Raw genomic sequence first — 13,072 nt, 5'->3', positions numbered from 1 at the left:
AGGGGTTGAGCGGAAATGTGGAGTACCTGTCTTGAGATAAGACTGAATTAGCTGGAGTTCAGCGCTGAGTGTACAGTTATTAAAAGAGCCGCTTTGCATTGGCCGGGAATCGAACCCGGGCCTCCCGCGTGGCAGGCGAGAATTCTACCACTGAACCACCCATGCAAACACACGAGACCGGCTTTCCGCCGAAAGACCGGAAAAATTGCTAAAGCAAAAACGGAGTGATGACAGCTCATTTCACACAACTGTTAAGATCAACGGAGTATTTATAAATTGAAGTGCTTGAAGCACAAGAACTCTGGGACCTTCTAGTGGAAGTGCTGCTTCGGGATGCTTGACAACTCCGTCGACTTTTCCAATAAATGCCTCCAAAAAAGCTCGTTCCATCAGAAACTTGTAAACAACACCAGAAGGAAGCATGGTTTTACAGTGCGGGTTGGATTTTTCTTCAAGAACTACTATGCTCTTTGAGCAAATAGTGTATGTAGACGTACACTTTGCCAGTATACTTGCTGCAGAATTGTCAGCTAAGAGAAATGCGTCTATCCTCCATTTCTTTTTCTCACCACGACGCAGGTGAATCTGGCACGACTGTGTTCTTATCATCACGTCGGACACTTTCATTTTCCCTACCTCTGATCTCCAAGCACTCCGACCTCCGGGAGAAAGAGAAAGCGTGGCCCGTATGGGGATCGAACCCATGACCTTGGCGTTATTAGCACCACGCTCTAAGCAGCTGAGCTAACCGGCCAAGCGGCAGAAAAGGTCGGCTACACCACATGCAAAAAGTGCAAAAGAAACGTTTTTGGGCAAGAGTGCGCCTTGGGGCGCAAAACTGAGCCCATGACAGGTCCCACCGAGATTTGAACTCGGATCGCTGGATTCAGAGCCCAGAGTGCTAACCATTACACCATAGAACCAGCGGGTACATCACAGCCCAAGGCGGAGACGAGCTCCAAGACTCACGTCACGTGCTGCCAGAACCCGGGATTGAACCAGGGACCTTTAGATCTTCAGTCTAACGCTCTCCCAACTGAGCTATTCCGGCACAACTGTGAGCTCCACTCTTGCCGTTTTCTGCCTCTTTCTTTGGAGCCCATCTCCCCACCTGAGCCACATGCAGTGAATGTCAACCTGGAGCAGCAGCAAGCTATGAGAAGTGTCCGATTTTAAGCCATAGTACGGTACACGAGTCAGGTGAGAGGCTCTTCTCAAGCTAACACGAGACTGTTGCTCAACAAAGACAATATGTCAGACAGTGGAATGTGTGAGAAAGTGCACAGATGCAAGGATGGGCAAGAAGGCGGTCAGAAGTGTGAAGCTGAGATGCCTCTGTGTAGATTTTAGCTAGGGGAACTGTAATGAGCCAGCCTCAGGGCTCCGCTTGCCAGGGGTTGAGCAGAAATGTGGAGTACCTGTTTTTAGATGAGACTGAATTAGCTGGAGTTCAGTACTGAGTGTACAGTTATTAAAAGAGCCGCTTTGCATTGGCCGGGAATCGAACCCGGGCCTCCCGCGTGGCAAGCGAGAATTCTACCACTGAACCACCCATGCAAACACACGAGACCGGCTTTCCGCCGAAAGACCGGAAAAATTGCTAAAGCAAAAACGGAGTGATGACAGCTCATTTCACACAACTGTTAAGATCAACGGAGTATTTATAAATTGAAGTGCTTGAAGCACAAGAACTCTGGGACCTTCTAGTGGAAGTGCTGCTTCGGGATGCTTGACAACTCCGTCGACTTTTCCAATAAATGCCTCCAAAAAAGCTCGTTCCATCAGAAAGTTGTAAACAACACCAGAAGGCAGCATGGTTTTACAGTGCGGGTTGGATTTTTCTTCAAGAACTACTACGCTCTTTGAGCAAATAGTGTATGTAGACGTACACTTTGCCAGTATACTTGCTGCAGAATTGTCAGCTAAGAGAAATGCATCTATCCTCCATTTCTTTTTCTCACCACGACGCAGGTGAATCTGGCACGACTGTGTTCTTATCATCACGTCGGACACTTTCATTTTCCCTACCTCTGATCTCCAAGCACTCCGACCTCCGGGAGAAAGAGAAAGCGTGGCCCGTATGGGGATCGAACCCATGACCTTGGCGTTATTAGCACCACGCTCTAACCAGCTGAGCTAACCGGCCAAGCGGCAGAAAAGGTCGGCTACACCACATGCAAAAAGTGCAAAAGAAACGTTTTTGGGCAAGAGTGCTCCTTGGGGCGCAAAACTGAGCCCATGACAGGTCCCACCGAGATTTGAACTCGGATCGCTGGATTCAGAGCCCAGAGTGCTAACCATTACACCATGGAACCAGCTGGTACATCGCAGCCCAAGGCGGAGACGAGCTCCAAGACTCACGTCACGTGCTGCCAGAACCCGCGATTGAACCAGGGACCTTTAGATCTTCAGTCTAACGCTCTCCCAACTGAGCTATTCCTGCACAACCGTGAGCTCCACTCTTGCCGTTTTCTGCCTCTGTCTTTGGAGCCCATCTCCCCACCTGAGCCACATGTAGGGAATGTCAACCTGGAGCAGCAGCAAGCTATGGGAAGTGTCCGATTTTAAGCCATAGTACGGTACACGAGTCAGGTGAGAGGCTCTTCTCAAGCTAACACGAGACTGTTGCTCAACAAAGACAATATGTCAGACAGTGGAATGTGTGAGAAAGTGCACAGGTGCAAGGATGGGCAAGAAGGCGGTCAGAAGTGTGAAGCTGAGATGCCTCTGTGTAGTTTTTAGCTAGGGGAACTGTAATGAGCCAGCCTCAGGGCTCCGCTTGCCAGGGGTTGAGCGGAAATGTGGAGTACCTGTCTTGAGATAAGACTGAATTAGCTGGAGTTCAGCGCTGAGTGTACAGTTATTAAAAGAGCCGCTTTGCATTGGCCGGGAATCGAACCCGGGCCTCCCGCGTGGCAGGCGAGAATTCTACCACTGAACCACCCATGCAAACACACGAGACCGGCTTTCCGCCGAAAGACCGGAAAAATTGCTAAAGCAAAAACGGAGTGATGACAGCTCATTTCACACAACTGTTAAGATCAACGGAGTATTTATAAATTGAAGTGCTTGAAGCACAAGAACTCTGGGACCTTCTAGTGGAAGTGCTGCTTCGGGATGCTTGACAACTCCGTCGACTTTTCCAATAAATGCCTCCAAAAAAGCTCGTTCCATCAGAAACTTGTAAACAACACCAGAAGGAAGCATGGTTTTACAGTGCGGGTTGGATTTTTCTTCAAGAACTACTATGCTCTTTGAGCAAATAGTGTATGTAGACGTACACTTTGCCAGTATACTTGCTGCAGAATTGTCAGCTAAGAGAAATGCGTCTATCCTCCATTTCTTTTTCTCACCACGACGCAGGTGAATCTGGCACGACTGTGTTCTTATCATCACGTCGGACACTTTCATTTTCCCTACCTCTGATCTCCAAGCACTCCGACCTCCGGGAGAAAGAGAAAGCGTGGCCCGTATGGGGATCGAACCCATGACCTTGGCGTTATTAGCACCACGCTCTAAGCAGCTGAGCTAACCGGCCAAGCGGCAGAAAAGGTCGGCTACACCACATGCAAAAAGTGCAAAAGAAACGTTTTTGGGCAAGAGTGCTCCTTGGGGCGCAAAACTGAGCCCATGACAGGTCCCACCGAGATTTGAACTCGGATCGCTGGATTCAGAGCCCAGAGTGCTAACCATTACACCATGGAACCAGCTGGTACATTGCAGCCCAAGGCGGAGAGGAGGTCCAAGACTCACGTCACGTGCTGCCAGAACCCGGGATTGAACCAGGGACCTTTAGATCTTCAGTCTAACGCTCTCCCAACTGAGCTATTCCTGCACAACCGTGAGCTCCACTCTTGCCGTTTTCTGCCTCTTTCTTTGGAGCCCATCTCCCCACCTGAGCCACATGCAGTGAATGTCAACCTGGAGCAGCAGCAAGCTATGAGAAGTGTACGATTTTAAGCCATAGTACGGTACACGAGTCAGGTGAGAGGCTCTTCTCAAGCTAACACGAGACTGTTGCTCATCAAAGACAATATGTCAGACAGTGGAATGTGTGAGAAAGTGCACAGATGCAAGGATGGGCAAGAAGGCGGTCAGAAGTGTGAAGCTGAGATGCCTCTGTGTAGTTTTTAGCTAGGGGAACTGTAATGAGCCAGCCTCAGGGCTCCACTTGCCAGGGGTTGAGCGGAAATGTGGAGTACCTGTCTTGAGATAAGACTGAATTAGCTGGAGTTCAGCGCTGAGTGTACAGTTATTAAAAGAGCCGCTTTGCATTGGCCGGGAATCGAACCCGGGCTTCCCGCGTGGCAGGCGAGAATTCTACCACTGAACCACCCATGCAAACACACGAGACCGGCTTTCCTCCGAAAGACCGGAAAAATTGCTAAAGCAAAAACGGAGTGATGACAGCTCATTTCACACAACTGTTAAGATCAACGGAGTATTTATAAATTGAAGTGCTTGAAGCACAAGAACTCTGGGACCTTCTAGTGGAAGTGCTGCTTCGGGATGCTTGACAACTCCGTCGACTTTTCCAATAAATGCCTCCAAAAAAGCTCGTTCCATCAGAAAGTTGTAAACAACACCAGAAGGCAGCATGGTTTTACAGTGCGGGTTGGATTTTTCTTCAAGAACTACTACGCTCTTTGAGCAAATTGTGTATGTAGACGTACACTTTGCCAGTCCACTTGCTGCAGAATTGTCAGCTAAGAGAAATGCGTGTATCCTCCATTTCTTTTTCTCACCACGACGCAGGTGAATCTGGCACGACTGTGTTCTTATAATCGCGTCGGCCACTTTCATTTTCCTTACCTCTGATCTCCAAGCACTCCGACCACCGGGAGAAAGAGAAAGCGTGGCCCGTATGGGGATCAAACCCATGACCTTGGCGTTATTAGCACCACGCTCTAAGCAGCTGAGCTAACCGGCCAAGCGGCAGAAAAGGTCGGCTACACCACATGCAAAAAGTGCAAAAGAAACGTTTTTGGGCAAGAGTGCGCCTTGGGGCGCAAAACTGAGCCCATGACAGGTCCCACCGAGATTTGAACTCGGATCGCTGGATTCAGAGCCCAGAGTGCTAACCATTACACCATGGAACCAGCGGGTACATCACAGCCCAAGGCGGAGACGAGCTCCAAGACTCACGTCACGTGCTGCCAGAACCCGGGATTGAACCAGGGACCTTTAGATCTTCAGTCTAACGCTCTCCCAACTGAGCTATTCCGGCACAACCGTGAGCTCCACTCTTGCCGTTTTCTGCCTCTTTCTTTGGAGCCCATCTCCCCACCTGAGCCACATGCAGTGAATGTCAACCTGGAGCAGCAGCAAGCTATGAGAAGTGTCCGATTTTAAGCCATAGTACGGTACACGAGTCAGGTGAGAGGCTCTTCTCAAGCTAACACGAGACTGTTGCTCAACAAAGACAATATGTCAGACAGTGGAATGTGTGAGAAAGTGCACAGATGCAAGGATGGGCAAGAAGGCGGTCAGAAGTGTGAAGCTGAGATGCCTCTGTGTAGATTTTAGCTAGGGGAACTGTAATGAGCCAGCCTCAGGGCTCCGCTTGCCAGGGGTTGAGCGGAAATGTGGAGTACCTGTTTTTAGATAAGACTGAATTAGCTGGAGTTCAGTACTGAGTGTACAGTTATTAAAAGAGCCGCTTTGCATTGGCCGGGAATCGAACCCGGGCCTCCCGCGTGGCAGGCGAGAATTCTACCACTGAACCACCCATGCAAACACACGAGACCGGCTTTCCGCGGAAAGACCGGAAAAATTGCTAAAGCAAAAACGGAGTGATGACAGCTCATTTCACACAACTGTTAAGATCAACGGAGTATTTATAAATTGAAGTGCTTGAAGCACAAGAACTCTGGGACCTTCTAGTGGAAGTGCTGCTTCGGGATGCTTGACAACTCCGTCGACTTTTCCAATAAATGCCTCCAAAAAAGCTCGTTCCATCAGAAAGTTGTAAACAACACCAGAAGGCAGCATGGTTTTACAGTGCGGGTTGGATTTTTCTTCAAGAACTACTACGCTCTTTGAGCAAATTGTGTATGTAGACATACACTTTGCCAGTCCACTTGCTGCAGAATTGTCAGCTAAGAGAAATGCGTGTATCCTCCATTTCTTTTTCTCACCACGACGCAGGTGAATCTGGCACGACTGTGTTCTTATAATCACGTCGGACACTTTCATTTTCCTTATCTCTGATCTCCAAGCACTCCGACCACCGGGAGAAAGAGAAAGCGTGGCCCGTATGGGGATCGAACCCATGACCTTGGCGTTATTAGCACCACGCTCTAACCAGCTGAGCTAACCGGCCAAGCGGCAGAAAAGGTCGGCTACACCACATGCAAAAAGTGCAAAAGAAACGTTTTTGGGCAAGAGTGCGCCTTGGGGCGCAAAACTGAGCCCATGACAGGTCCCACCGAGATTTGAACTCGGATCGCTGGATTCAGAGCCCAGAGTGCTGACCATTACACCATGGAACCAGCCGGTACATTGCAGCCCAAAGCAGAGACGAGCTCCAAGACTCACATCACGTGCTGCCAGAACCCGGGATTGAATCAGGGACCTTTAGATCTTCAGTCTAACGCTCTCCCAACTGAGCTATTCCGGCACAACTGTGAGCTCCACTCTTGCCGTTTTCTGCCTCTTTCTTTGGAGCCCATCTCCCCACCTGAGCCACATGCAGTGAATGTCAACCTGGAGCAGCAGCAAGCTATGAGAAGTGTCCGATTTTAAGCCATAGTACGGTACACGAGTCAGGTGAGAGGCTCTTCTCAAGCTAACACGAGACTGTTGCTCAACAAAGACAATATGTCAGACAGTGGAATGTGTGAGAAAGTGCACAGATGCAAGGATGGGCAAGGCGGCGGTCAGACGTGTGAAGCTGAGATGCCTCTGTGTAGATTTTAGCTAGGGGAACTGTAATGAGCCAGCCTCAGGGCTCCGCTTGCCAGGCGTTGAGCGGAAATGTGGAGTACCTGTTTTTAGATAAGACTGAATTAGCTGGAGTTCAGTACTGAGTGTACAGTTATTAAAAGAGCCGCTTTGCATTGGCCGGGAATCGAACCCGGGCCTCCCGCGTGGCAGGCGAGAATTCTACCACTGAACCACCCATGCAAACACACGAGACCGGCTTTCCGCGGAAAGACCGGAAAAATTGCTAAAGCAAAAACGGAGTGATGACAGCTCATTTCACACAACTGTTAAGATCAACGGAGTATTTATAAATTGAAGTGCTTGAAGCACAAGAACTCTGGGACCTTCTAGTGGAAGTGCTGCTTCGGGATGCTTGACAACTCCGTCGACTTTTCCAATAAATGCCTCCAAAAAAGCTCGTTCCATCAGAAAGTTGTAAACAACACCAGAAGGCAGCATGGTTTTACAGTGCGGGTTGGATTTTTCTTCAAGAACTACTACGCTCTTTGAGCAAATTGTGTATGTAGACGTACACTTTGCCAGTCCACTTGCTGCAGAATTGTCAGCTAAGAGAAATGCGTGTATCCTCCATTTCTTTTTCTCACCACGACGCAGGTGAATCTGGCACGACTGTGTTCTTTTAATCACGTCGGACACTTTCATTTTCCTTATCTCTGATCTCCAAGCACTCCGACCACCGGGAGAAAGAGAAAGCGTGGCCCGTATGGGGATCGAACCCATGACCTTGGCGTTATTAGCACCACGCTCTAACCAGCTGAGCTAACCGGCCAAGCGGCAGAAAAGGTCGGCTACACCACATGCAAAAAGTGCAAAAGAAACGTTTTTGGGCAAGAGTGCGCCTTGGGGCGCAAAACTGAGCCCATGACAGGTCCCACCGAGATTTGAACTCGGATCGCTGGATTCAGAGCCCAGAGTGCTGACCATTACACCATGGAACCAGCCGGTACATTGCAGCCCAAGGCGGAGACGAGCTCCAAGACTCACGTCACGTGCTGCCAGAACCCGGGATTGAATCAGGGACCTTTAGATCTTCAGTCTAACGCTCTCCCAACTGAGCTATTCCGGCACAACTGTGAGCTCCACTCTTGCCGTTTTCTGCCTCTTTCTTTGGAGCCCATCTCCCCACCTGAGCCACATGCAGTGAATGTCAACCTGGAGCAGCAGCAAGCTATGAGAAGTGTCCGATTTTAAGCCATAGTACGGTACACGAGTCAGGTGAGAGGCTCTTCTCAAGCTAACACGAGACTGTTGCTCAACAAAGACAATATGTCAGACAGTGGAATGTGTGAGAAAGTGCACAGATGCAAGGATGGGCAAGAAGGCGGTCAGAAGTGTGAAGCTGAGATGCCTCTGTGTAGATTTTAGCTAGGGGAACTGTAATGAGCCAGCCTCAGGGCTCCGCTTGCCAGGGGTTGAGCAGAAATGTGGAGTACCTGTTTTTAGATGAGACTGAATTAGCTGGAGTTCAGTACTGAGTGTACAGTTATTAAAAGAGCCGCTTTGCATTGGCCGGGAATCGAACCCGGGCCTCCCGCGTGGCAGGCGAGAATTCTACCACTGAACCACCCATGCAAACACACGAGACCGGCTTTCCGCGGAAAGACCGGAAAATTTGCTAAAGCAAAAACGGAGTGATGACAGCTCATTTCACACAACTGTTAAGATAAACGGAGTATTTATAAATTGAAGTGCTTGAAGCACAAGAACTCTGGGACCTTCTAGTGGAAGTGCTGCTTCGGGATGCTTGACAACTCCGTCGACTTTTCCAATAAATGCCTCCAAAAAAGCTCGTTCCATCAGAAAGTTGTAAACAACACCAGAAGGCAGCATGGTTTTACAGTGCGGGTTGGATTTTTCTTCAAGAACTACTACGCTCTTTGAGCAAATTGTGTATGTAGACGTACACTTTGCCAGTCCACTTGCTGCAGAATTGTCAGCTAAGAGAAATGCGTGTATCCTCCATTTCTTTTTCTCACCACGACGCAGGTGAATCTGGCACGACTGTGTTCTTATAATCACGTCGGACACTTTCATTTTCCTTATCTCTGATCTCCAAGCACTCCGACCACCGGGAGAAATAGAAAGCGTGGCCCGTATGGGGATCGAACCCATGACCTTGGCGTTATTAGCACCACGCTCTAACCAGCTGAGCTAACCGGCCAAGCGGCAGAAAAGGTCGGCTACACCACATGCAAAAAGTGCAAAAGAAACGTTTTTGGGCAAGAGTGCGCCTTGGGGCGCAAAACTGAGCCCATGACAGGTCCCACCGAGATTTGAACTCGGATCGCTGGATTCAGAGCCCAGAGTGCTGACCATTACACCATGGAACCAGCCGGTACATCGCAGCCCAAGGCGGAGACGAGCTCCAAGACTCACGTCACGTGCTGCCAGAACCCGCGATTGAATCAGGGACCTTTAGATCTTCAGTCTAACGCTCTCCCAACTGAGCTATTCCGGCACAACCGTGAGCTCCACTCTTGCCGTTTTCTGCCTCTTTCTTTGGAGCCCATCTCCCCACCTGAGCCACATGCAGTGAATGTCAACCTGGAGCAGCAGCAAGCTATGAGAAGTGTCCGATTTTAAGCCATAGTACGGTACACGAGTCAGGTGAGAGGCTCTTCTCAAGCTAACACGAGACTGTTGCTCAACAAAGACAATATGTCAGACAGTGGAATGTGTGAGAAAGTGCACAGATGCAAGTATGGGCAAGAAGGCGGTCAGAAGTGTGAAGCTGAGATGCCTCTGTGTAGTTTTTAGCTAGGGGAACTGTAATGAGCCAGCCTCAGGGCTCCGCTTGCCAGGGGTTGAGCGGAAATGTGGAGTACCTGTCTTGAGATAAGACTGAATTAGCTGGAGTTCAGCGCTGAGTGTACAGTTATTAAAAGAGCCGCTTTGCATTGGCCGGGAATCGAACCCAGGCCTCCCGCGTGGCAGGCGAGAATTCTACCACTGAACCACCCATGCAAACACACGAGAGCGGCTTTCCGCCGAAAGACCGGAAAAATTGCTAAAGCAAAAACGGAGTGATGACAGCTCATTTCACACAACTGTTAAGATCAACGGAGTATTTATAAATTGAAGTGCTTGAAGCACAAGAACTCTGGGAACTTCTAGTGCAAGTGCTGCTTCGGGATGCTTGACAACTCCGTCGACTTTTCCAATAAATGCCTCCAAAAAAGCTCGTTCCATCAGAAAGTTGTAAACAACACCAGAAGGCAGCATGGTTTTACAGTGCGGGTTGGATTTTTCTTCACGAACTACTACGCTCTTTGAGCAAATTGTGTATGTAGACGTACACTTTGCCAGTCCACTTGCTGCAGAATTGTCAGCTAAGAGAAATGCGTGTATCCTCCATTTCTTTTTCTCACCACGACGCAGGTGAATCTGGCACGACTGTGTTCTTATAATCACGTCGGACACTTTCATTTTCCCTACCTCTGATCTCCAAGCACTCCGACCACCGGGAGAAAGAGAAAGCGTGGCCCGTATGGGGATCGAACCCATGACCTTGGCGTTATTAGCACCACGCTCTAACCAGCTGAGCTAACCGGCCAAGCGGCAGAAAAGGTCGGCTACACCACATGCAAAAAGTGCAAAAGAAACGTTTTTGGGCAAGAGTGCGCCTTGGGGCGCAAAACTGAGCCCATGACAGGTCCCACCGAGATTTGAACTCGGATCGCTGGATTCAGAGACCAGAGTGCTAAGCATTACACCATGGAACCAGCGGGTACATCACAGCCCAAGGCGGAGACGAGCTCCCAGACTCACGTCACGTGCTGCCAGAACCCGGGATTGAACCAGGGACCTTTAGATCTTCAGTCTAACGCTCTCCCAACTGAGCTATTCCGGCACAACCGTGAGCTCCACTCTTGCCGTTTTCTGCCTCTTTCTTTGGAGCCCATCTCCCCACCTGAGCCACATGCAGTGAATGTCAACCTGGAGCAGCAGCAAGCTATGAGAAGTGTCCGATTTTAAGCCATAGTACACGAGTCAGGTGAGAGGCTCTTCTCAAGCTAACACGAGACTGTTGCTCAACAAAGACAATATGTCAGACAGTGGAATGTGTGAGAAAGTGCACAGATGCAAGGATGGGCAAGAAGGCGGTCAGAAGTGTGAAGCTGAGATGCCTCTGTGTAGTTTTTAGCTAGGGGAACTGTAATGAGCCAGCCTCAGGGCTCCGCTTGCCAGGGGTTGAGCGGAAATGTGGAGTACCTGTCTTGAGATAAGACTGAATTAGCTGGAGTTCAGCGCTGAGTGTACAGTTATTAAAAGAGCCGCTTTGCATTGGCCAGGAATAGAACCCGGGCCTCCCGCGTGGCAGGCGAGAATTCTACCACTGAACCACCCAAGCAAAAACACACGAGGCCGGCTTTCCGCCGAAAGACCGGAAAAATTGCTAAAGCAAAAACGGAGTGATGACAGCTCATTTCACACAACTGTTAAGATCAACGGAGTATTTATAAATTGAAGTGCTTGAAGCACAAGAACTCTGGGACCTTCTAGTGGAAGTGCTGCTTCGGGATGCTTGACAACTCCGTCGACTTTTCCAATAAATGCCTCCAAAAAAGCTCGTTCCATCAGAAACTTGTAAACAACACCAGAAGGCAGCATGGTTTTACAGTGCGGGTTGGATTTTTCTTCAAGAACTACTACGCTCTTTGAGCAAATTGTGTATGTAGACGTACACTTTGCCAGTCCACTTGCTGCAGAATTGTCAGCTAAGAGAAATGCGTGTATCCTCCATTTCTTTTTCTCACCACGACGCAGGTGAATCTGGCACGACTGTGTTCTTATAATCACGTCGGACACTTTCATTTTCCCTACCTCTGATCTCCAAGCACTCCGACGACCGGGAGAAAGAGAAAGCGTGGCCCGTATGGGGATCGAACCCATGACCTTGGCGTTATTAGCACCACGCTCTAACCAGCTGAGCTAACCGGCCAAGCGGCAGGAAAGGTCGGCTACACCACATGCAAAAAGTGCAAAAGAAACGTTTTTGGGCAAGAGTGCGCCTTGGGGCGCAAAACTGAGCCCATGACAGGTCCCACCGAGATTTGAACTCGGATTGCTGGATTCAGAGCCCAGAGTGCTAAGCATTACACCATGGAACCAGCGGGTACATCACAGCCCAAGGCGGAGACGAGCTCCCAGACTCACGTCACGTGCTGCCAGAACCCGCGATTGAACCAGGGACCTTTAGATCTTCAGTCTAACGCTCTCCCAACTGAGCTATTCCGGCACAACCGTGAGCTCCACTCTTGCCGTTTTCTGCCTCTTTCTTTGGAGCCCATCTCCCCACCTGAGCCACATGCAGTGAATGTCAACCTGGAGCAGCAGCAAGCTATGAGAAGTGTCCGATTTTAAGCCATAGTACGGTACACGAGTCAGGTGAGAGGCTCTTCTCAAGCTAACACGAGACTGTTGCTCAACAAAGACAATATGTCAGACAGTGGAATGTGTGAGAAAGTGCACAGATGCAAGGATGGGCAAGAAGGCGGTCAGAAGTGTGAAGCTGAGATGCCTCTGTGTAGTTTTTAGCTAGGGGAACTGTAATGAGCCAGCCTCAGGGCTCCGCTTGCCAGGGGTTGAGCGGAAATGTGGAGTACCTGTCTTGAGATAAGACTGAATTAGCTGGAGTTCAGCGCTGAGTGTACAGTTATTAAAAGAGCCGCTTTGCATTGGCCGGGAATCGAACCCGGGCCTCCCGCGTGGCAGGCGAGAATTCTACCACTGAACCTCCCATGCAAACACACGAGGCCGGCTTTCCGCCGAAAGACCGGAAAAATTGCTAAAGCAAAAACGGAGTGATGACAGCTCATTTAACACAACTGTTAAGATCAACGGAGTATTTATAAATTGAAGTGCTTGAAGCACAAGAACTCTGGGACCTTCTAGTGGAAGTGCTGCTTCGAGATGCTTGACAACTCCGTCGACTTTTCCAATAAATGCCTCCAAAAAAGCTCGTTCCATCAGAAACTTGTAAACAACACCAGAAGGCAGCATGGTTTTACAGTGCGGGTTGGATTTTTCTTCAAGAACTACTACGCTCTTTGAGCAAATTGTGTATGTAGACGTACACTTTGCCAGTCCACTTGCTGCAGAATTGTCAGCTAAGAGAAATGCGTGT

The 13,072-nt window shown here is 49.5% G+C and overlaps 11 non-coding genes across 11 annotated transcripts; all 11 read right to left on the bottom strand.

The window, feature by feature from the left end:
- Window positions 1-978: 978 nt before the first annotated feature.
- On the bottom strand, window positions 979-1,051 carry trnaf-gaa (transfer RNA phenylalanine (anticodon GAA)). Its single transcript has one exon. It is a non-coding gene; the product is annotated as a tRNA-Phe (tRNA).
- A 1,021-nt stretch (window positions 1,052-2,072) lies between these two features.
- trnai-aau (transfer RNA isoleucine (anticodon AAU)) lies at window positions 2,073-2,146 on the bottom strand. Its single transcript has one exon. It is a non-coding gene; the product is annotated as a tRNA-Ile (tRNA).
- Window positions 2,147-2,243: 97 nt separating this feature from the next.
- Window positions 2,244-2,315, bottom strand: trnaq-cug (transfer RNA glutamine (anticodon CUG)). The gene has a single exon. It is a non-coding gene; the product is annotated as a tRNA-Gln (tRNA).
- Window positions 2,316-3,635: 1,320 nt separating this feature from the next.
- trnaq-cug (transfer RNA glutamine (anticodon CUG)) lies at window positions 3,636-3,707 on the bottom strand. Its single transcript has one exon. It is a non-coding gene; the product is annotated as a tRNA-Gln (tRNA).
- A 1,320-nt stretch (window positions 3,708-5,027) lies between these two features.
- On the bottom strand, window positions 5,028-5,099 carry trnaq-cug (transfer RNA glutamine (anticodon CUG)). Its single transcript has one exon. It is a non-coding gene; the product is annotated as a tRNA-Gln (tRNA).
- Window positions 5,100-5,154: 55 nt separating this feature from the next.
- On the bottom strand, window positions 5,155-5,227 carry trnaf-gaa (transfer RNA phenylalanine (anticodon GAA)). Its single transcript has one exon. It is a non-coding gene; the product is annotated as a tRNA-Phe (tRNA).
- A 1,021-nt stretch (window positions 5,228-6,248) lies between these two features.
- trnai-aau (transfer RNA isoleucine (anticodon AAU)) lies at window positions 6,249-6,322 on the bottom strand. Its single transcript has one exon. It is a non-coding gene; the product is annotated as a tRNA-Ile (tRNA).
- A 97-nt stretch (window positions 6,323-6,419) lies between these two features.
- trnaq-cug (transfer RNA glutamine (anticodon CUG)) lies at window positions 6,420-6,491 on the bottom strand. The gene has a single exon. It is a non-coding gene; the product is annotated as a tRNA-Gln (tRNA).
- Window positions 6,492-7,811: 1,320 nt separating this feature from the next.
- trnaq-cug (transfer RNA glutamine (anticodon CUG)) lies at window positions 7,812-7,883 on the bottom strand. Its single transcript has one exon. It is a non-coding gene; the product is annotated as a tRNA-Gln (tRNA).
- Window positions 7,884-9,203: 1,320 nt separating this feature from the next.
- On the bottom strand, window positions 9,204-9,275 carry trnaq-cug (transfer RNA glutamine (anticodon CUG)). Its single transcript has one exon. It is a non-coding gene; the product is annotated as a tRNA-Gln (tRNA).
- A 1,447-nt stretch (window positions 9,276-10,722) lies between these two features.
- Window positions 10,723-10,795, bottom strand: trnaf-gaa (transfer RNA phenylalanine (anticodon GAA)). Its single transcript has one exon. It is a non-coding gene; the product is annotated as a tRNA-Phe (tRNA).
- Between the last annotated feature and the right edge of the window lie 2,277 nt (window positions 10,796-13,072).

This window comes from Brienomyrus brachyistius, chromosome 20 (assembly GCF_023856365.1).
Source record: "Brienomyrus brachyistius isolate T26 chromosome 20, BBRACH_0.4, whole genome shotgun sequence".
NCBI lineage: Eukaryota > Metazoa > Chordata > Actinopteri > Osteoglossiformes > Mormyridae > Brienomyrus > Brienomyrus brachyistius.
Note: the sequence above shows the minus strand (reverse complement) of the source record. Positions and strands in the feature narration are given on the sequence as shown.